A 24,109-nucleotide genomic window follows, 5' to 3' on the forward strand; every position below is an offset into this window, starting at 1 on the left:
CCCTACCAATCTCAAAACTCTGTTTTATCTGTATTTACTTTCAATAGTGTAGGAACTCTTCTTTTTCCCAAAATTTCATACTAATCTATCTAGGAGTCCCTTAGGTACTATCTCTGTACATCTGACCTAGTGTTCTCTGTTATTATGTGGCTGGCAATCAACATTTCCATCTTTTGTTGTGCTATCTCACTGCTATATAGTCATGCTTCACAGTTTACAGGCAAAAATACGGTCACCCTACCAATCTCAAAACTCTGTTCTATCTGTATTTACTTACAATAGTGTAGGAACTCTTCTTTTTCCCCAAATATCATACTAATCTATCTAGGAGTCCCTTAGGTACTATCTGTGTACATTTGACCTAGTGTTCTCTGTTATTATGTGGCTGGCAATCAACATTTCCATCTTTTTTTTTTTTTTTTGTGGTACGTGGGCCTCTCACTCATAATATCATGAGTTTATCATGTTCCAAACACTACAAAGTGCTTTATAAAGAGCATCCCATTTATCACCTTTTCAAATGAGAAATATTTCTCTAAGAAGGTTTAGAGAAATATTTAGTAACTTGACCAAAGTCAAGAGTTAATCCAGGCCTGCTTGATGCCAGAACTCTTTGTTCTTAATCACTGTGATCTAAAGCAGCAAGGGACATCTCCTACAGAAAGAATGGGATTTTGAACATGAAAACCACTGATTTTCTTTCTTTTAATGAGTAATTATTACATTCTTTTTTATCCTTTAATCTATGCTAGACACTTGGAAGGCAACAAGCAAGATGGCCTACACCTTCATGAAGCTTACATTCAATTTTTTTTTCCCATCCTTCTTTTTTTTTTTTTTGCTGTACGCGGGCCTCTCACTGCTGTGGCCTCTCCCGTTGCGGACCACAGGCTCCGGACACGCAGGCTCAGCAGCCATGGCTCACGGGCCCAGCCGCTCCGCGGCATGTGGGATCCTCCCAGACCAGGGCACGAACCCGTGTCCCCTGCATCGGCAGGTGGACTCTCAACCACTGCGCCACCAGGGAAGCCCTCTCCCATCCTTCTTGACAGATAATCCAAGACCAGCAAATGCAACTTCAGTAGAAGGGAAGTACAAGAATTCAGACTATCCTCGAAGGGTAATGAAGCATTTGAGAAATATATACTTCTTAAACTTTCCTGGAAGCTACAGAATAAACCAAGGATCAGCATCATCACGCATGAGCTTTGTTTGGTGCAGGGTGCAACATGGAAATGCATCTGAGTTACAATTTAGCATAGTCCTGAAGAAACTCAGTCCTTTTGTTAGTAAAAATGTCTAACTTAGATCAATTAATATACAGAGCCATCTACGGAATGATGAGTTCACAGTGCAATTCCAAAATGAATCCATTTCTGCAATATCTTCTCTGCCAGCTAATGAATTTAGAATATACTATTTGCAAAAACAAAAATAATATCTTTAAAATAAATCAGGCCTCAGGGAATCTCTGGTTTATAGTTGATATATTTCCCAAATACTAAAATTTCTTAAACTTGCATTTGAAAGAACTAAAAGAAAAAGTCAATGCTCTTTCTCCCCTCCAGAAATATTGGATATCCCCTTCAATTACTGACAATCTATATAATATCTTAAAGAGTAACTATATGTTCCAACTGGGACTTGGAGGGAGGGAGGGGAATTCATTTATGTGATCTGCAAAATAAAGTGAAAAACTTTAACCACACTGATTCAGTAAGATTTTCAAAAACAATAACAAAAAGGAGAGTTTCCTTGACTTGTTTTGTACTTCAAGAGAACCATTCACCACATTAGAAATAGGAGGGAATTCCTTGCTGGCCCAAAAGACACAGAACCTGTATTTCATCTTCTTACAGTTCTGTTCTGCTATAATATTATGTCTAAAATTAGAATGAATGAAAGAGTAGAGAATTGAATTAATTTATATGGAGGAGTAAAGTCTGTCATGCAATCAAGTGAGATTGGCTAAGTGACTTACCATGAGTAAAAAAGAGAGCAAGCAGCGATGCAGAAAAGACCCCATAGATTATTCTACATTTTTATAGCTTAAGTATGAGTCCCTTCTTCTGAAGAAAGGACTTTAGTTTCATATAAGGAAAGAATGTCAAGATTGATTTCCTTCCTACCAGTTCAGTGTATAGCAGGCATTTAGCCTCCACAGTACACTCTGAAGGACTGATCAGATCTCACCATCACACCCATCCCCCATGTGCCTGAAATTCCACTATTAGCAGTTCAGTCCTTTGGATCTGGTAGGATTTTGATTTTGAATGCAGCATGGTCTTTTGTGGCCTAACCTGTATAATTGCTTTTGGCATTTGTGAATTTCTCTGTAATTTCTCTTCTGTATAGAACTTTCCATGTGTTTGGATTAGCACTTAAATGATCAATTAAGGTAGAGTACAAACATGATTTTGAAAATTAGTTATGAAAGTACAGGGAAAGGTCTTAGATTTTGAATAGAAAATAAGCTAACATGCAAGGTCATGATATCTATCCCTCCCATTTCAAAGATATGAAACTATTCCATTTTTAATTACATAACCTTCAGGAAATAATCTAGACATCCTATTTTGATACCTAAACCAATGATTAACAGCCATCATAGACAGGCAATTTCTCATCTAAAGGGTAACAAGTTTTCATTTGGAAGCCTAAGTCTACATCTCTTCAGTACAATTTAAACATTGTGAGCATTCACTAAGGACCAGCCACTATGCTAGGCACATCAGAGAATATAAGATCAGACATGGTCCCTGCCCTCAAGGGAACCCCCATCTTCGGAAGGAGAGAGATACAAATTCAAGCAGTTCTAGAGCCGGGCAGACTGTGACAAACACATCAGGAGAAGTACAAACAAGATATTAGTAATTAGTAGAGAAGGTTAGAGATACATATCACCTTAAAATTGAGGCAGTGGAAAGATCTTTTAGAAAAGGTGAAATCTGCTGAAAAATCTAGTTTGTGTCAAAACAAGACAGGAATAAATAAGACACTGCCTGCATTTATGAAAACTCTGAGGCTATCAGGAGAACAGGCCTTGAAAGTACTACAGCAGACCAACATGGGAGAGTGATGGTGTGAACAAATTAGAGTTCCATGGAAGAGAAGAATGTGGAAGGTTTGTCCTTCTACAAGGGTTGGGGAGGGGTCTGCGTTGAAATGGAAGTAAGTTGCACTGGCTAATGAAGGGGAATGAAGGACATTCCAGGCAGCAGAGTATCACATAGTTGAGGAACGGCTCTAAAATAAGGGTGTAAGTTTCACAAGGGTAGATGAGAATGGGGATTTCAAAGACAAGGGGATAAACAGCAGTTCATTATTGTCTACAAAAGAACTCTTTGTAATTGGAAGGCAACTGTTGACTCAAATTTGAATTTTGTTCTTCCTGATTTTATTTCCTAACTCTTTCATTGTTGCTGTGGCTCAGCTCTTTCATGTTCCATAAATTCATATCGAGGTTGAAATTCACATTTCCCTCTGTACTAAGAGCCTGGCCACTCATGGCCTCCCAAATTCAATACACAATATACTTATCAGTATATTTCAAGTCTATTCTTTACTTGACAAAGGCAGAGGGACTTCTCTGTCTACAAAGGTCATATAGTTTTGCCTTGCACAAGTAGGTAATTAGTCTATCTCTTCTATTTTTAACGCATTCTTACCATTGTTCTAAATAGCCCAGACGGGAGCACATCCCCACAGGCCACCACCACAGTTTGTGTTATCAGGCCAAGTTGTAAAATAATCCCCATAGCACTTCTGGCTTGAAACTTTTCTCCTTCCTCCCCACAGTTCCTCAGAATGGGTACTCATTGTTTCTTTCAGGTTTTGTTTTGTTATTTTAAGTGCTTGTGTTTTGCCCTTGCTCAAGAAAGCATCTGCTCCATAAGGTATTCATCAGAAACCTGTGGTTCAAGAAGGTGCAAAGACCTTCCCCGGATTACTATCATCTCCCTTCTACATGAGGGTCGGTTTCCCCCAGGAGGCACCAAGTTACCGTTTCTGGCCTCTGGCCCACCAGATAGTAACACCTCTGCTTGGAGGCCAGGAAGAGCGGGCAGTACCTAGGATTAGGCAATAAGTAGTTTCCACATCCGGCACTCTGAAAGCAATGCAATTACTTGCTATTTATCCTTGCCTTTACCGTAATGCTGTTTTAACTGTACATGGTTCTAGCTTATGGCTACTTTCCAAGAAAGTCACTGTCTTGCTTGTCCATTTATTTATTCACTTAACAAATCTTGAGATCACAAAAAAGAAACAGATATAAAGAAAATAGATATAACACCATTTAGTGGGGGAAACATGCAATATCAATACATATATAAATATATAATATAATGATATGTAATACTATGTATCATGTTAGGCGGCAAATGCAACAATGAAAAAATAAGCAGGATAAACAGACAGAGAATAATGGGAAGTGTTATTTTAGATAGCGTGACCAAGGAAGTCCTACATATAATATCTCCCTGCAGTATTTGCCCTTTACACCTTGTCTCTAATTATGTGCTGAATATTCCCCTTAAGAGAATGTCTATTTAATTCTCCTCTTAAAAAGCACTGATATGTTTAGACACCTACAGATTTCACCTACATATAACACAGGATATAAAAATAAGAGTGATCCAACACAGTATATACCAGGGATGCTTCTTAAATGCCCTCTACTTCCCCCCAAGAAAGAAGGCAACATCCAGAAAAAGGTTTAAAAATAAAGCAGTCTACTGGGTAAAGAATAGTTATCTCTTAGCTACTGCTATGATGAATGTAATGTGTAAATAACAAAATATTGTCTGAGGTGTTGGGATGAAGGTTAATTGTCCAAACTGATCATCAGAACAAACGCCCCTAAGGCAAGTACCTGGAACAGCTCAGTAAAGCCAGGAGTTACCAGGGATCCAGGAACATGACTCCAGGGAGCAACAGATCTGGAAAGAGTGCAGAAATATAAGACAGAATTTCTAAGAGGAGAAGCCACTAACACCACAGCTGTGGTTAGTTTTTCAGAGCTTCATGTTCATATATGTGGGCACAGTGTCTTAAATGCCCCAGGGCCAAGGGAAGATCAATACCCATTGCTAAATCATATCTACCTTAAGTTAAATGCTTCTAAAAGAGTAAGTTCCTTGAATTCTAACTTTATGGCTGATTTTTCATCAAATTATTCATAAATATAATAAAAAATGAAAGAACTATAGGTAGAATACTATTAATTTTTTGTTTTATTGAAGTATAGTCGATTTACAATGTTGTGTTAGTTTCAGGTGTACATCACAGTGATTCAGATATATATATATATTTTTTTTCAGTTTCTTTTCCCTTATAGGTTATTATAAAATATTGAGTATAGTACCCTGTGCTATACAACAGGTCCTTGTTTTTCATCTATTTTATATATAGTAGTGTGTTTATGTTAATCCCAACCTCCTAGTTTATCCCTCCCCACAGAATACTATTAATTTTTATCTGTACCTATTAGTTGATACTCCTTTCAATATTACTATCCTGTTACCTTTTAGGTGAAAGTAAATGGGCCTGGGCCAAGCAGGCAGAGACAGGAGGCCTGCTGGCTGGGGAGGTGCAAGCCAGGCTGCAGCGTTCCTGCCTGGCCATGGCAGCATCACCCCTGAAAGTGTGCATCGTGGGTTCGGGGAACTGGGGTTCAGCTGTTGCAAAAATAATTGGTAATAATGTCAAGAAACTTGGGAAGTTTGCCTCCGTGGTCAAGATGTGGGTCTTTGAAGAAACAGTTAATGGGAGAAAACTGACAGACATCATAAATAATGACCATGAAAATGTAAAATATCTCCCTGGACACAAGCTGCCAGAAAATGTGGTTGCTATCCGGAACCCAGTGAGACTGTGTGGGATGCAGACCTGCTGGTGTTTGTCATCCCCCACCAGTTCATTCACAGGATCTGTGACGAGATGTGGGAAAGTGCCCAAGGGCACACTGGGCATCAGCCTCATCAAGAGCATAGACGAGGGTCCCGAGGGGCTGAAGCTCATTTCCGACATCATCCAAGAGAAGATGGGCATTGACATCAGTGTGCTTATGGGAGCCAACACTGCCAATGAGGTGGCTGCTGGGAAGTTCTGTGAGACCACCATCGGCAGCAAGGTAATGGAGAATGGCCTTCTCTTCAAAGAACTTCTGCAGACTCCAAATTTTCGAATTACAGTGGTTGATGATGCAGACACTGTTGAACTTTGTGGTGCCCTAAAGAACATTGTGGCTGTGGGAGCTGGGTTCTGCGACGGCCTCCGCTGTGGCGACAACACCAAAGCTGCCGTCATCCACCTGGGGCTCGTGGAAATGATCGCCTTCACCAGGATCTTCTGCAAGGGCCAGGTGTCCACAGCCACCTTTCTGGAGAGCTGCGGCGTAGCCGACCTGATCACCACCTGCTGTGGGGGCCGGAACCGCAAGGTAGCAGAGGCCTTTGCCGGGGCCAGAAGGACCACTGAAGAATTGGACAGGGAGATGCTGAATGGGCAGAAGCTGCAAGGTCCTCAGACTTCCACTGAGGTGTACCACATCCTCAAACAGAAGGGGCTGCTGGACAAGTTTCCACTGTTCACTGCAGTGTACCAGATCTGCTACGAAGGTAGGCCTGTTCAGGAGATGTTGTCTTGTCTCCAGAGCCATCCAGAGCATATATAAAGTGAATTATGCAACATGTCAGGGAAAGGCCTGCCTTTCTGATCATTCATTTGGATTCAGTGGAAACTGGGACTTGCCAACAAGATGTCTGAAGCATCATAACCCCATCATGGATACTATGAATTTTTACAGGTTCATTTTTGAATTGTGAGATGAAGTTCATTGGCTAAGATGTTACTGGGCAACAACTAGATGCACATATGTGAACGTGTGAGTGTGTGTTCCTTTCTCATTTTGTGGATGTTTCTATCAACCAAAATTAAAGGCCCTTTTTAAAAATTACTTTTGAAATTTTCCCACTGTGGTAGCTTATAAGATTGGAACTATCGCAGCTAAAAGTTTTGGATCTATGTATCTCAGTGAAGGTATTTTTGTTCTCATTCTCTTGAGGTTAAAATTTAACCAGCATTAACATGGTAGAGTGGCAGAGTGAGTGGGTTCAAAGATCAACATACTGTAACTTCTAAATACTATCTCAGAGCCAACATAATTAACTACTTCGATTGTGTGTTGATTTATTATTTTAAACAATTACATATTTTTAATTAGGTAATCCACTTATATATATTCCTCTCACTACAGTTTTCTGCATTTTTAGCCTCTTTTCTCTTCATTAGCTACCAGAATGTGCTTTCATAAAGGCTCAGCAGTAGCAGAAGACAGAAAACTCATCTGGGATTTTCTTGCTGTGACTGACACATTCTTCTGATTAATGACACTTGTATGATGCTTTTTTGTCAGGAAGTACTTTTGTGCAAACATTTCCTTTGAGCCTCACAGATCCCCTGAAAGGGGGCTGCTATTATTCATCATTTAAGATGCAGTCACTGTGCCTGGTTGCCTGGTGAGTACGGGCAGAGCCAGAGTCAAGCCCAGTGGTCCTCCCCCTACCAAGGTGCCAGGACTTGCTCAGACATCACTGGGCTGGTTTGACCTCCTGCTAATTGGCTGTAGGATACACAGCCTTTACTGAGGCCACAGTCGGGCTTCCTGCAGCTGAGGTTTGTGTGGGTCCTTATCTAGAAGGATACCATTCAAAGTATGGACCTCTCTCCATCAGCTTCACCTGGAGTCTCTTAGAAATGCAGGTTCCCACGTCCCAATCCAGACCTCTGAAGTGGGATCTTGTACCTATGCTTTGACATGTCTTCTGTGCGTTTCAACGTTCATTACAATTTGAGAACCACTACGTTAGAAAATTTACTTTAGATTGACATTGGCATTTCTCAAACCATGTTCCATAGGAAATGAGTGTCCCAGGACCCAGTGGTGGTTCCGGTGTTCCCTCCGAAGGTCCACTGAGTTTGGGAAAAGCTGCATCTGTACACCCCCCTTGAAGGGGTAGAATGTAAGTTAGTTTGTTAGTGGAACCTGTTTATTTAACCCAGCAAGTCCCAGACATATAAGATTATGGAGATTTCTTTTGGCAAGAAAACTTACCAAAGTTTCCAAGGAACACTGTTCCTGGCTGAGGTGACCTTAGGACAGCTCAAGTATACCCTTCACTCTCTGCAAGAAATGAGGATGAATGACTACCTGTGGTATTATTCGTTCTGAACCTTTACAGTTCAGGTCTGCCATGGACCCTTGATGAAGCTTTAAGATGACACTCTCAGGTACGAGTAAGTGGATGTCAACTTCGCCGAAACACATGTTGTGTGGACTAAGTGCTTTTAATTCTAGAATTAAAATGGGAATTACTGTATCTCTTAAATGAGATTGGCTTCAGGATAACATTACAGTTACCTTAAATAGCACTTGATAAATATTAAGGGAACCTATGAATATCACTTATATATTCATGGATTTTCAGTCACTTTGAGATTTTGATCCTTTTTTATTTTCCAGCTTGGGACTTTCTTCTTCTGTACTTGAAATGATTTTTGAATAGATTTTGCAGGAATTGTTTCAAACTCCTATATACAGAAGTATGTGAAAGCACACAAAATCATACAAGTTTCATTGATTTTACTGCCACTGTTAAGTCAATTTTTGCTTGTCTCATAATTAATCTTTTAAAAAGTTTGTACATAGGTAAAAAGTGTTACTTTTTAAGATACATAACAGGCTGTAAATTAATTGTGGTGTCTATTAAGTAGGATAATCAGATATGAGGAATTAGGATTTTGTCTTTTGTACATTCTCATCTGCATTCAGCTTCCTACTCTGGGTTTTGTACTTGAGCGTTTTTTCTTTATAAATGCCTTATTACCACTCTGAAGTCTCTGGCTGTACCACTTGAACATACTTATAATATTCCGCACATATGGAAAAAGGTAAATTTTATGTTTGTGCTTTGCTAACTGTAGATATTTATTACTCTATAAGTTATCTATTTTTATAACCACCTGTGGTCCACCATTTATTTTAATTCATCTTTCTTACTAATTATGGTAATAGGGAAGAGAGAGACATCTAGAAAAGAAGCTTAATTTATACTTTTTCAGCCAATCTGTGAATGTAAAAACTACACTGTTGCCTTGCCATAATCCAACCTACTATAATGTGAAACAAATATCTGCCTTGAAATCCATCATAGCAGGTGGAATTGAGCTAAACTCCTTCTGGTTTTTCATTTTACTCTTAGCTAGAACATGGCCCCATGGCATTGGCCCAAGGAGCAGTGAGGTGCCCCTGTACAAAGGAATCTTCAGTTTTTCCACTAGTTCTAATCTAAGAGACTTTTACCTACACATGTACTATATTTGTTTACAGATTATAGGTCGATATGATTTAAAAGTTTCATTTAATAAACATTTAATCCCCCAAACCTATGCTACTGATCCTATTTTTTAATCAGCTTATTTAACAATTTTATTTGTTTAGGTAAGCTTTTTTTTTTTTCCTCCCTGAACTGGGCTGCATTGACAACAATAAAAAGGCAATTAAAAAAAAAGTGAATGGGTCTTTCCCCCGTTTTCTTCATTTTCATGTACCCCTGGACTCTAGTAAATGAATTAGTAAATGGGTATTTTTTTTTATTTTTCTAAGAGGAATATATGTGTGCACAGATTAAAATGTGTTCTAACAGAAAATCAATCCCACTAATGACATCTGACTTAGTATTGGAAGAATAAAAGAACTATAAACAAAGAAATCCCCCATGAGGTATTTACATCTTCTAAAAAAAAACAAACAGAAAATACTTTTAAAGTTGCTGAAATTAACTTGTTACCCTCAACCCAAAGAAAATCTGTTTGGTTAGGTCACCAAACCTGAACAGAAAATATATCCACATAACTGCATTACAGCAGCCAATATGGCTGCCAGGGCCAGGCTGAAGTACAAAGTCAACACTGAATAAATAATATCAAAACCATGACAACTACTAAGAATGGTCTATTCCTACCTAACTCTCAAAGCCAAGGTGACTTCACCAAAGGATAATCTTATGACCTGCATTTTTTGTACAGTTTCAGAAATAGGTATGTCCTAAAATGCCTAAAAATTCTGACTAGAGAATGGCATCATGGGAATGTGCTATATATATAGACACATATATGCATATGTACACACACACTAAATATATATATTCTATAAATATATTCCACAAACATCTAGAAATATATATATAGTGTGTATATAATATAATGTATGTATATATACAATGTGTGTGTATACATATATTTACTTTTTAACATTTTATCTCTCATTTTAAAAGGGTATGTTTCTTTTGATCTAGGACAAAATAAGGTTATAAACCTGATCATGTTTTAGTTTTGGCCTTGCATATCAGATAATTTAGAGAAAAAATTAATTCTTTTTTTTGAAAAAATTAATTCTTAATTACATCTAGTGTTCTTAACCTATGTTTTTAATCAAATTTTCTCTCCCTCAAATTTCCCCATCCTCATTATTTAGATCTTGGTTTATTAACCTAATTCTACTGATTGTTTTGCTAATATGCCTCCTATTTTTAAAAACTTCGTATCTTTTGTGTAAGTATAGTATATATAAAGAGAGAGATAATATGAGATATATGAGATAATATAAGTATACTTATATGTATATATAATAAAAATAGGATAATAGCTATTATTGACTTACACTTTGTACTGAAAGTACTCTGCTCTTTCTCAAGTGAAATCTGAGAGTGGGCTTTGATATGGAAGAAGGGATCTGAGGTACAGGAAACAAAAGAGCCAGCACCTAGATGGAGGTAGCAGGTGCTGAAAGCACTCTTCTTTGTCATGTTAATCACCAGTCAACTTTGTCCAGGGAAGAACTCTGGTTCTGAGGAGGCTCAGGTGGGTAGAGAAGAAGCTAAAGGAGAGTAGGTCCTTAGTAGTCAGGTGATTGCCAAATGGGAGCTGAAAATTCAATTGCCCCTAATTGTTCTAGAGCAGGTTCTGGAGCAAATTCTAACTCAAGAGCCACTGAAGAAAGAACAGAAGCCCTGCACTGGCTCTAGAACTTCTTTGTCTCTTGGAGCTACAACAGTGGAAAGGATAATGGATCAGTCTCTGTGGCTAAAAGAAAAGCAGTCACACTGAGTTTTACTCCACAGTGGGGTAGAGTTAGATAGAAAATTCCTCACCGAATGGTACTTTCCACTCTTTATTATCTCAAAAGAATTTTCTTGCCAATAGATAAAATATATTTCACATTGTTTAATAGAGGAGAGCAACTCAACTATAACCACTCAACTCAGACCACATCCAAAACACCTTGCTAAGCCACTGCAATTAATGACTGATCTAGACCAATTTCCTGGTTCTAATTATAGTTGGCCAAGCCTTGGTGACACTCAGGATCTTCAAGACCGTGAGCTGAGAAAAATCTAACAGTAAGGCAAGGCCACTCTGGGAAGAGATCAGTAGTCCCATTGGAGCAGAGTAAACTTAAAAGTAGTCTAGGCATGTTGCCACATCCCCCAAATCTCATTTCAAGGAGCAAGGGAGGGCACACAGAACAATGTCTCATCAATGAAAGAGTTGTCCAGCCTAGTAGGAGGCAGAGTAAGATCAGGAAGGTCTATTTAAGTCTCTTTAAAGGATGCTGGAAGCAGGATCCAGGCCCAGAGAGAAAAGCCTGGCAGGAGCTTAGAAATAAGGTTCAGTCCCAGCCAATTCCATGATCCAGAATTCAGTCCCAGGAAAAAACTAGAATGAGAACCAAAAGCCAAGAGCCCATTGACAGAAGATCTGTACAACAGACTGGCCATACTTACAGTGGGATGGCAAGGTAAACAGAGGTGAAGATGCTGATCTCTGCTTTGCCAGACACTGAATCACTGTCACATATCTGACAGTGAGTGCAAAGTGACAGACTATTTACACATCATTCTCCCTGGTAGGAAGAAGACTCTCAATGTATTGCCAGTCAGGCTTCTTCTGGTTCAGGAACCAAGCAAGGAACAAGCCTGTGGCTGGCAGGTCTGAACATCCAGAGTCGCAGTTCCTGCCAGCATCTGATATTGTGCCTTCCCTGTCCCTGACACAGAGGCATCTGCCCAGGGAGAGTGTGAGCCAGCCCTACAGAGAGACCAGCCAGAGTCACAGGAAGCACCACAGTGGGAAAAAGAACACGTAAAGGAGACTGATCCGTTCAGGAGCTCAGTCTTAAAAAAGGGAATGACCTTCTTCCCAGCATAATCATACTGAATTTCAGGCTATATTGATGCTACAAAGGATAATTTTATCATAATTTTTTTATGAATAAATCAGGAATCTTTATTTTCTCTTTAGAAAATTTTCCAGCTAAATATTTTATATAAGCTCTTTTTTCTTAAAAAAATTCAACATTTTTGTAATACATCAGCCTGATATATTTTATAATACATGCTGTTCGATTTAATGAAAATCCTGAGATGAAACTTATTACTTAAATTATTTTAAGGTACATTATACAGCTTGTAGGAAACTGCCACTTTCCTCTCAAGATAAACCATCTCCCTCTGGTTTTGCATAATTAAGACTTGCAATTCATAAAGTCTGGCATTATAAATCACTGTATCCCCTTGAAACACAACCAGTCAATTGTCTTCCTCAACTAAACTGCACTGAGTTGCTATTTTGTAGGCTATTATAATCCAAGATACAAACTAAACCAAAATTAACTGTACGTAAAATCTATTTCAAAGAAGTTTATAAATTTATCACCTGAAAGTTTTAAACGATAAAACGAAAATGCAAGAAAAGGGGAGGTTTAACATGAAAACCATTATAGGGAGTACCTTTTTATAATTAACTAGTGACTACAGATTATCCAACATTGTAACTAAAGTATGATATCATAATTAGAATGAGTTTTATTCTTTAAAAAAAAATTGCACACTGTGAGCTTTTTCTTTTGGCAAAATAACAGTCTGAGGAAGGACCAGACCCATCTGATCTACCTCATGTATCTACTCTATGGGAAGAAAATATAGTACCCTCCATTTCCCTCATGAAATCATGAGGGAGAAAGTGAAAAGTGAACTGCCCACACTCGCACAGCCAGGGCAGGCTTCACGGATACGCACGTTGTTCAGTCACCCGGGGGACCAGACTTCAGGGTTCTGTACTCGGTCCAATGCTCTGCTGTCACCATCTTGAAATTCTTCATTTTTGAACAAGGGCTCCTGCAATTTCATTTTGCACTGGGCCCCACAAATATGTAGCCAATTCTGCCTACAAAGAGGCCAACTACAAATCCAGAAACATCATCCCAATTGCCACATGATGTAACATGTACCTAGTGTATAGTATACAAACAGGAAGTGTTCATTGAATGAATTAAATCAAATGTATTCACTAGTTTCCAAGATAGATTTGAATCCAAACAGTTGAGTTTCTTTAAATCGTTTTATAGTGAAAAAAATCAGAGAAAGGAAACTTCCCCACTGATAACCCTTTCCCATGTCAACTTATCCATATTATTATTATTCTCTTCTCTTTTTTAGCAACAGATACGCAAAGCTTATTCATCTGTACTGTGTGTGCCCAGGTGTCCTAATTAGCAAAAGCACAGAAGAACCCTGAGATATTCAGGCAGCCCACCAGGACTTCTTTTACATGAGGATCCATTTCTGTAGACTTCTTTAAGGAAACACAAATGGTAACTCTGTAATTTGGTGATTAGTTCTCTGAGGCCCTTGAGCTTGCACACCCTTGACTCCAGGAAAGCAGTGAGTCATTCTGTTTCAGCAAGAGCTAGGAAAGTGATTTGATTTTGGCAAGAAGGAGCGCTACATGGGTAAATGTCATTCATATGCACTTCCGTAGGCAGCTTTGGGACTCCTCCCCAGTCCATGTCATCTTATATGTTAGAGCACAGCATCTACTTTAGGGGCAGGCCTAAGTGGCTATATTTTTATCATAACACCCTGCTCCTATGGCCACAGGTGACTGAGCAACACATGGGCACTAGTCTCGAGGGAAACTCCTTCCCTGAGACTTTGATCTAAGACCTATAGAGCCAGAGTCAGATAGTGGGGGCTTACCCTGAAACGTCATGCAGAGGTGGGACCAGAGTGACCATTTCTGACCAAGTGTGCACTAATTTTTAAGTCATAGAAAGCTAAATTGCACAGATAAATAAGAGAATAGAGCAAACACACCAAGAAAGCAAAAGCCAGAAACCCAGATAGAAACAGAGAAAGTAGCTGTCTCCGTTCCTAACAGCTTTCCAGTTTCCAGCTCCATTCTCACAAGCCCCCGCTTGCTTTCATGTTTTTTATATTAAATAAAAATCCTTTCACTAAGCTAGCTTGAGTGGGTTTTGTTCCTTGCAATCAAATGTGTAGTACAGCATCCCTGAAGAATGTATTCTAAGTTATTTGACAGCACTTACTGTGAAACTGAAACACCAAACAGCTGGAGTCACCAAAAAAACACGACCATCTAGGGTTGGCCATAAGAGCTCTCATTAGATTGGAAAATTTTTCTTCTCTCAACCTCAGGAAAAACAGAGTCAATTATACAGTCCTGTACAAGCTGAAAATCTTTACCTCCTTCCTGTGTGCATTTCAACTGTTCTAAATGCACCCACCTCCTGCTTACAGACCGCTCTGTTCCTCTCCTATTACTGAAAAGAGGGTAGGAAGCCCAGCCTTTTCTAGCACTTCCCAGAGTCCCAGGACTTGGGTAGCCAGAGCCTGAGCACCAGCATAAGAGCCATGACAATGATACCAATTCCCCAGAAGTGCCCTGGCACCCAAGAGAAAGAAAAGAATCTCAAGAACAGGAACAAAATCAAGCAGAGGTTTATATTCAAAAGCCAATCCAATGGTCATCCACATCTTGCTTATTTATCCTCATGATTGGTACAATCTGAGAAAGCAAGGAATCAATGCTCTTGATGGCTTTTTGTTCAGTTCATTTAAGATATTTGCTGTAAGCCTTCTCATTATCTTTTCATACTGCTTCATTATCATCTCCCCCAATATACTTTCAAAGGCAAGATAATGCGAAGAATAATCTTTTATCTTGCAAAACATTTAGCACAATGCTTGACACATAGAAGGTATTTAAAAATACCCATTCGACTTAATTAATTGAATGATTAGTCCTCAAATGGAGTTAACTAATTTTTATTCATCATGTGGTAGAATCTAGCCCAGTATCTTGAAAGATAAAAGAGAAAAGTGTAAAGCACAAGGGGAAAATGCTTCACCTACCCTAACCTCTAAAGCTTAATTGATCTTCAAGTGTTTGCTGAATTTTCCCCCAATATTATTTGACTTTTTCACAACATGAATTCCTGCCAGGCCAAGCTTGAAACAGATTACTTCAGCCCAGATGAAGTCTCACACACACACACACACACACACACACACACACACATGCATGAGTCATATTGTTTTTGCCTAAAACAGATTCTTTGTTGAATTTCCCTTAGCACAGCATATAGCATATCACATAGCTGTCTGCATACACTAAGCACTTAATAATGCTCTGCAGTTTTAAGTAGCTGTGTGTCCCTAGAGAGTCTTCAAAATATTGCCCAAGACTAAGAGTAAAAATGAAATCTCAATGATAGTTTTTTTTTAAAAATGCCAGAAAAGGGATGCCAATAGCTATTTCTCCTTGCTACTGGCCAATGTTTTTATACATTGTTTCTAGGTAATATGAAGAAGAAGATATATAAATTTAGATTTATATTCTCTAAATTTCACTCAGGTAGATGTGGGTGACCTGGGAGGTAACTGTAGAAAAATATACCTGTGTAAATTTTAGAAGATTTTACTTATATTTAAGCCTTTATTATTCACAGTTCATTATATTTACCATTTTCCTTTCATTTAGTAAAAGTATTTAATGATATCTTAAAGGTCACAATGAAAGTAATAACAAAAAATAATCCTGGCTGTTCCTGAGAGATTTTTCTATTTTTTATTGCTGCATACAAAAATTAGAGTAAAATGTCTAAACTATTACTAAAAAATACGTTTATTTTTATTGCTAATAAGATTTTTTAAATTACCACACAGGTCTTTCTTATAAAATAAATAATAAAATTATACATATAAGTAATTAAGCATGATTACTCTTATATTTAGGTAAAATTTTTCCTGCTGATTTGAGAATTCCTGTTTCTCTTCCTTATAAAAGTATCTCTATAAGAAACTAATATCAAAGCTTAAAATTCTACTATTAGAGATGAGGCTTTAGATTTAACATAAAGTCTCCTTCCAAAAAGACACTTACAAGGGGGTTGTGGAATAATGACTGGAGAGGTAACCTTTACCAGACAATAGCACCTTAAAGAGAATTAGTTTATCAAGTGTGTTTCACCTGATAACTAAGTTCAAGTAAGTTACTGAGAAAATAGTATTCTTAACATGGTTGGTAAAACACTAAGAAAGAAATGAGAACTGGCCTGGATAAGGTTTTAAATAGCAGGCACCAGAAAGCCAGGAGTAAACATGAGAGTATTTTGTGTCTTAGGAAAGAAGGCCCATGGGGCTTCCCTGGTGGTGCAGTGGTTGAGAGTCCGCCTGCCGATGCAGGGGACACGGGTTCGTGCCCCGGTCTGGGAAGATCCCACATGCCGCGGAGCGGCTGGGCTCGTGAGCCATGGCCGCTGAGCCCGTGCGTCCAGAGCCTGTGCTCCGCAATGGGAGAGACCACAACAGTGAGAGGCCCGCGTACTGCAAAAAAAAAAAAAAAAAAAAAAAAGGAAAGAAGGCCCAGTATAAGGTAAGAAAAGAAATCAGAAAAGAAATGCAAAGAACATATATTCACAATTTTTTCTATGGCTGAACCCAAAATTTCCTTCTCAGAACATGCCTTAAAATAATATTATCCTCATTTAAAAAATTAGGGGGCAGCAGTGGTTCTGGAATCAGCACTGGATATAAACACTCCACAGCTCATTTCTCTAGTTCATTACAGCAAAAAAATTTGTTGTCAAATACCTGAGGGTTCTAGAGTCAACTCCTGAGGCTTCTGAAAAGTAAACCAAAGCATGTAGATTGCAGAGAGGAGCCAAAATATAGAAAAGAAAGTGAGAGATGTTTCCCTTTTTATCCTCACAGACTTGCCCCCAAGGGGGAGGCCCAGTCATGGAGTCACTTACCAGTGGCAGCAGCCACAAAGCTTTCAGGAGAACTCCCTTTTTTCTGGTCAGAGAAATAGGAAGAGCAGATTCTACAGGCTGGAGGGTATAAGGAAATTTCAGCGCACTGACGGCTAGACGGGGATTCCCTAAATCTATGACCTTACACAAGTCTCAGGCTTATCTAACATCTATGCATGTGTGGGACAGACCAGACCAACATAATAAAGGCATAGAGAGGTAAAGGGAGATTTGAACCACTGCCCATGTCTCATACTAACCTCTGAGATACTTGTGTGTGTAACAGACTCAAACTAGCTTATAATGTGCTTTGAAAACTGAATTGAGATATAAACCAGAGGCAAAGAAGACAAAACAGAACACATAGTCTTAATCTACTCAAGTTCTCCAACATTTCCCAGAGGATTATAACCAGACCCAGTGTCTACAAAACATAACAATGCCCTTGTCCAGGATGAAAATCCAAAATTACACAACTTGCTGAGAACCAGGAAAATTTCACCAATTCTCAAGTGAAGACACAATGCGCAGATGCCATTCTCAAGATGATCCAAGTCTTGGAATTACAAGGCAAAGACTTTAAAGCAGGTATTTAAGCTATGCTCTGTGAATTAAAGAATAACACAGCTGAAATGACTAAAGGATAAGGGTTGTTAGAGGGATACATACTATCAATATAAAAAAATAAGGTCAACATGTGAAACAAAAAATTCACTAGATGGGTCCAGATAGAAGATTGGAGATGACACAGGAAAAATAACAGTGAATTTGAAGATAATCAACAGAAATTATCCAACCTGAGAAAAGAGAAAAGAGTATTTTTAAAAATTAACAGATCTGCAAAAGAGTCAAAAAACAATTTTTTAAATGGGAATGGTAAGTTCTTTCCTATCAATAATTTAAAGTAAATGTAAATGGGCTAAGTTCTCCAGTCAGAAGACATACTGTAAAATGGCTTGATAGAAAATAAAATAAAAATAAGATCCAATCATATGCTGTCAATAAGAGATTCACTTTAGCTTTAAGGACATATATAGGCTGGGAGTAAAGGGATAGAAAAAGTATTTTAAGCAAGTGATAATCAAAAGAAAGCAAGCATAGTTGCACTTATACCAGAGTGAATAGACTTTAAGTTCCAAATGGTCACATGAGAAGGTCATCATATAATGATAAAAAGTCAATTCATCAAGATATAACAATTGTAAATAAATACGTACTCAACATCAGAGCACCTAAAAACATAAAGCAAATACTAACATAACTCAAAGGAGAAATAAACTGCAATACAATAACAGTTGGAGACTTTAACACCCCACCCTCAACAACGGATAGATCATCTAGACAGAGCATCAACAAGGAAACAGCAGATTTGAACACTATAGTTGAAACAGACCCAACATATGTATACAAAACATTCCATCCAACACCATAAGAATACATGTTCTTCTCAATAGGACTCAGAACATTTTCTAGGATAGATCACATGTTAGGTCACAAAACAAGTCTCAACAAATTCAGGAAGATAGAAATTATATCAAGTATCTTTTCCAACGATAGTATGAAATTAGAAACCAATAACAAGAGGAAAATTGGAAAATTCACAATTACATGGAAATCAAACAACATACTCCTGAACAACAAATGGATCAAAGAAGAAATCAAAAGGGAAAACAACTGAAACTAAAACAAGAAAACTAAGGAGAAAAGCAACCTGATATTGGTTTTAACAATGATTTTTTGGAAATGATACCAAATGACATAAGCAACAAAAGCAAAAATAAATGAGTGGGACAACAACAAACTAAAAATCTTCTGCATAGCAGAAGAAATTATCAACAAAATAAAAATGAACTTATGGAATAGGAGAAAATATTTTCAAACCATGTATCTGATAATAGGTTAATATGCAAAAGATATAAGGAACTGATATAACTCACTAGCAAAAAAAAAAAAGGTCCAATTTAAAAATGGGTAAAGGACCTGAGTGGATATTTTTCCAAAGAAGATATACAAATGGCCAACAAGTATATGAAAAGGTGCTCAACATCAATAATCATTCAGGGAAATGCAAATTAAAACCACAAGGACAGATGGACAACAGGAGTATGCTAAGATGTTCAACATCGCTAATCATCAGGGAAATGCAAATCAAAACCACAATGAGCTATCACCTTACACCTGTCATCAAAAGAATACAAATAACAAGTGTCGGCAAGGATGTGGAGAAAAGGGAACTCTCCTACACTGTTGGTGGAAATGTAAATTGGTACAGACACTGTGGAAAACAGTATGGAAGTTTCTCAAAAAGCTAAAAATAGAAATACCATATGACCCAGCAATTCCACTCGTGGGTATACATCCAAAAAAAACAAAAACACTGATTGGAAAAGGTACATGCACCCCAGTGTTCATAGCAGCACTATTTACAATTGCCAAGATATGGAAGCAACCTAAATGTCCATCAACAGGTGAATGGATAAAGAAAAAGTGGTATATATACAATGGAATACTACTTAGCTATAAAAAAGAACAAAATTTGCCACCTGCAGCAACGTGGACTTGGAGAGCATTATGCTAAGTGAAACAAGTCAGACAGAGGAAGACAAATACTGTATGATATCAATTACATGTGGAATCTAAAAAAGACAACAAGGGAAATTCCCTGGCAGCCCAGTGGTTAGGACTCAGCGCTTTCACTGCCAGGGCCTAGGTTCAATCCCTGGTCAGGGAATTAAGATCCTGCAAGCCACGCAGTGCAGACAAATTTTTAAAAACAAATAAATAAAATTTTTTAAAAATTAAAAATAGGACTTCCCTGGTGGTGCAGTGGTTAAGAATCCACCTGCCAATGCAGGGGACACAGGTTCGAGCCCCAGTCCAGGAAGACCCCACATGCAGGGGAGCAACTAAGCTTGTGCACCACAGCTACTGAGCCTGTGCTCTAGAGCCCACGAGCCACAAGTATTGAGCCTGCGTGCCACAACTACTGAAGCCCATGCGCCTAGAGCCCATGCTCCACAAGAGAAGCCACCGCAATAAGAAGCCCGTGCACTGCAATGAAGAGTAGCTGTCACTCACCACAACTAGAGAAAGCCCGCATGCAGCAACGAAGACCCAATGCAGCCAAAAATAAATGAATAAATAAATAAATGTATTTAAAAAATAATAAATATAAATTTAAAAATGAAAAATAGTGAATATAACAAAAAAGAAGCAGACTCACAAATATATAGAACAAACGAGTGGTTACCAGTGGGGATAGGGAAGCAGGGAGGGACAATATAGGGATAGAGGATTAAGAGATACAAACAATTAGGCATAAAGTAAGCTACAAGGATATATTGTACAATATGGGTAATATATCCAATATTTTATAATAACTACACCTGCAGTATAACCCTTAAAAACTGTGAATCACTGGGCTTCCCTGGTGGCACAGTGGTTGAGAATCTGCCTGCTAATGCAGGGGACACGGGTTCGAGCCCTGGTCTGGGAGGATCCCACATGCTGCGGAGCAACTAGGCCCGTGAGCCACAACTACTGAGCCTGCGCGTCTGGAGCCTGTGCTCCGCAACAAGAGAGGCCATGACAGTGAGAGGCCCGTGCACCGCGATGAAGAGTGGCCCCCGCTCGCCACAACTAGAGAAAGCCCTCACACAGAAACGAAGACCCAACACAGCAAAAATAAATATAAATTAATAAACTCCTACCCCCAACATCTTAAAAATAATTGTGAATCACTCTTGTATACCTGTAACATGTAATATTGTACACCTGTAACATATAATATTGTACATCAACTATACTTCAATAAGAATTTTTTTTAAAAACCCACAATGAGATACCACTTCACACCTGCTACAACAGCTGTTATCAAAGAGACAAGAAATAAGAAGTGCTGGTGAGGACATGGAGAATAGGGAATCCTGGTACATTGTTGATGGTAATGTAAACTGGTGAAGCCACTATGGAAAACAGTATGGAGGTTCCTCAAAAAATTAAAAATAGAACTACCACATGATCCAACAATCCCACTTATGAGTACATATCTAAAGGAAATGAAATCATTGGCTCAAAGAGAAATCTGCACTCCCATGTTCACTGCAGCATTATTCACAATAGCCAAGACATGGAAACAATCTTAAGTGTCTGTCAACAGATGAATGGATAAAGAAACTGTGAGATATATATATATACACATATATATACACACACACACATACACACACACAACGGAATATTATTCAGTCATAAAAAGGAAGGAAATTCTATCATTGTAACAACATGGATGAATCTTGAGGACATTTTGCTAAGTTAAGTAAGTCAGATAGAGAAGGGCAAACACTGTATGATCTTACTTACATGTTGAATCTAAAAAAATCAAACTCACAGAAACAGGAAGTAGATTGGTGGTTGCTAGTAGATTGGTGGTTGCTGGTAGGTTGGTGGTGAAAGGGGTAAAGCTGGTCAAACTTCCATTTAAAAGGTATCTTCTAGAAGAAAAAAAAAATAACAGAACATCAGAGACCTGTGGGACATTATCAAAAGGTCTAACATACATGACATTGGAGTCCTAAAAGGAGAGGAGAAAAAGATTAGGACTGAATATTGGAAGAAGTTATAGCCAAAAACATGGTAAAGTTTGATTAAAAACATACATTAACAGATCCAAGAATTTCAGCACGCTCCTGTTGGAAGACAATTCTCTATGGCAGTTCTGCACATTTTGTATCAGCTTTTGTTTCAGACTATCTTTTTCAAGCATGCTTGTATAGCAAATAATCTTGGATGACAGAGATAGTGTCTCCCTCTGAGATAGAGGGAAAATTTGTTTCATGACCATTATAATAATGATAATGTCACTTGTCAGGCAAAAGGCTGACTGGTTTGTTTTCAGTGTCCTTTGAAAGATTGGAGTTTCCTCAGCTGTGATTCAAACCCACTGCATGCACAGCATCCTCCTTGGCTGCTCTGTATCATACCGTAGGACCTGGGAGGCAAGGTATATCATCATGAACATGAAGTTCATGCCATCTGCAGTGCCACATGTAATAAAATCTGTCTCTTACCCAGCAGGATCATGTCTTCCACCAGCATCCACAAAACTATTAACTTGTTAGCTTACAAGTAGGGTAAAATCTCAGGACCTTCACAGTTCTTGACTATCCAAACAAGACAACTTCAAAAAGAAAATCATAACCTAACTTCTGAACACCAAACATAAGAAAAATCGTGAAAGTGGCTAGAGAAAAAACTCTGACATACAGTCAAACAGTGATTTGAATAATCATGGATTTCTCACCAGAAGTAATAGAGGACAGAAGACAGTGAAGCAACACGTTTAAACTACTGAAAGAACTGTCAACTCATAATTCTACTTCCAACAGAAATGTATCATTTTCCTTCAAAAATAAAGAAAAAATGGAGATATTCCCAGATGAACGAAAACTAATAAAATTCATCAGCAGCAGACATGTTCTACAAGCTGTGGTAAAGTAGATTCTTCAAACTGAAAGGAAATAACACCACAGAAAAATGTAAATCTCCAGAAATAAAGGAAGAACAGAAATGATAAATATCTGGATAAATAAAGATTATATTTTTCTGGTAAGTTCTGCTGAAAGTAAAAATTATAACACTCTGTGTTGGGATTTTCAATGTAAGCACAAGTTATACATATGATATGTATAATACAAAGGACCAAAAGAGAGTTATATGGATGCAAGTTTTCTACATTTGATATGAAGTGGTACAAAATTAATCGTAGTAGATGATGAAAGGTTAGGACAAAATTAATCGTAGTAGATGATGAAAGGTTAGGTATGTATATTGTAATCACTAAAACAACCACTGAAAAATAATACAAAGATATATAGTCAAAAATTTAATAGAGGGCTTCCCTTGTGGCACAGTGGTTGGGAGTCCGCCTGCCGATGCAGGGGACACAGGTTTGTGCCCCGGTCCGGGAGGATCCCACATGCCGCAGAGCGGCTGGGCCCATGAGCCATGGCCGCTGGGCCTGCGCGTCCGGAGCCTGTGCTCCGCAACGGGAGAGGCCACAACAGTGAGAGGCCCGCGATCCGCAAAAAAAAAAAAAAAAAAAAATTTAATAGACACATGTAAACTGAATACTAAAATAATGTTCAAGTAAACTAAAAGAAGGCAGGAAAGGAGGTGGGGGAGAGGTGGTAATAGCTGAGTTAGAAAACAGAGAGGATAGAGGAAAAAAATAATAAAATAGTAGACTTAAATCTAACCATTTCAATACTTATATTAAAAGTTAATGGTCTATTTCCAAAAAAAAAAGGAAAAGGAGGGAATACTTCTCAACTCATTCTATGAGGGCAGTATTACACTGATACCAAAACCAAAGATATCTACAAGATAAAAAAAGAAAACTATAAACCAGCACCCTTTGTAAATATAGTGGAAAAAATCCTCAACATAATGGTAACAAACTGATTCTAGAAACATATAAAAAAGGATTATACACCATGACCAATGGTTGCTTCAACATATGAAAATCAATCAGTGTAATACTATATTAAAGGAATATTAATAGAATAAAGGAAAGAAAATACATGCTCATCTCAATAGATACATAAAAAGAACATGATTCAATCCAGCACCCTTTCACACAAACTAAGAATAGAAAATAATTTCCCCAAATGGATAAAAGGTATCTATGAAAATCCATAACTAAAATCATAACTAATGATGAAAGATCGAAAGCTTCCCCACTAAGATCAGGAACAAGACAAGAATGGCTGCTTTCACCACTCTTTTTTTTTTTTTTTTTGCAGTACGCGGGCCTCTCACTGTTGCAGCCTCTCACGTTGCGGAGCACAGGCTCCGGACGCGCAGGCTCAGCGGCCATGGCTCACGGGCTCAGCCGCTCCGCGGCATGTGGGATCTTCCCGGACCGGGGCACAA

At 38.3% G+C, this 24,109-nt stretch overlaps 1 pseudogene across 1 annotated transcript; it reads left to right on the top strand.

Annotated features, from left to right (window-relative positions):
• Positions 1 to 5,623: 5,623 nt before the first annotated feature.
• Positions 5,624 to 6,693, top strand: LOC309811237 (glycerol-3-phosphate dehydrogenase 1-like protein; annotated as a pseudogene). The gene has a single exon. The product of its transcript is annotated as a glycerol-3-phosphate dehydrogenase 1-like protein (transcript).
• The last annotated feature ends 17,416 nt before the right edge of the window (positions 6,694 to 24,109 follow it).

The sequence above is a fragment of the Mesoplodon mirus genome (assembly GCF_964341445.2).
Source record: "Mesoplodon mirus genome assembly, chromosome: 10".
Taxonomy (NCBI): Eukaryota; Metazoa; Chordata; class Mammalia; order Artiodactyla; family Ziphiidae; genus Mesoplodon; species Mesoplodon mirus.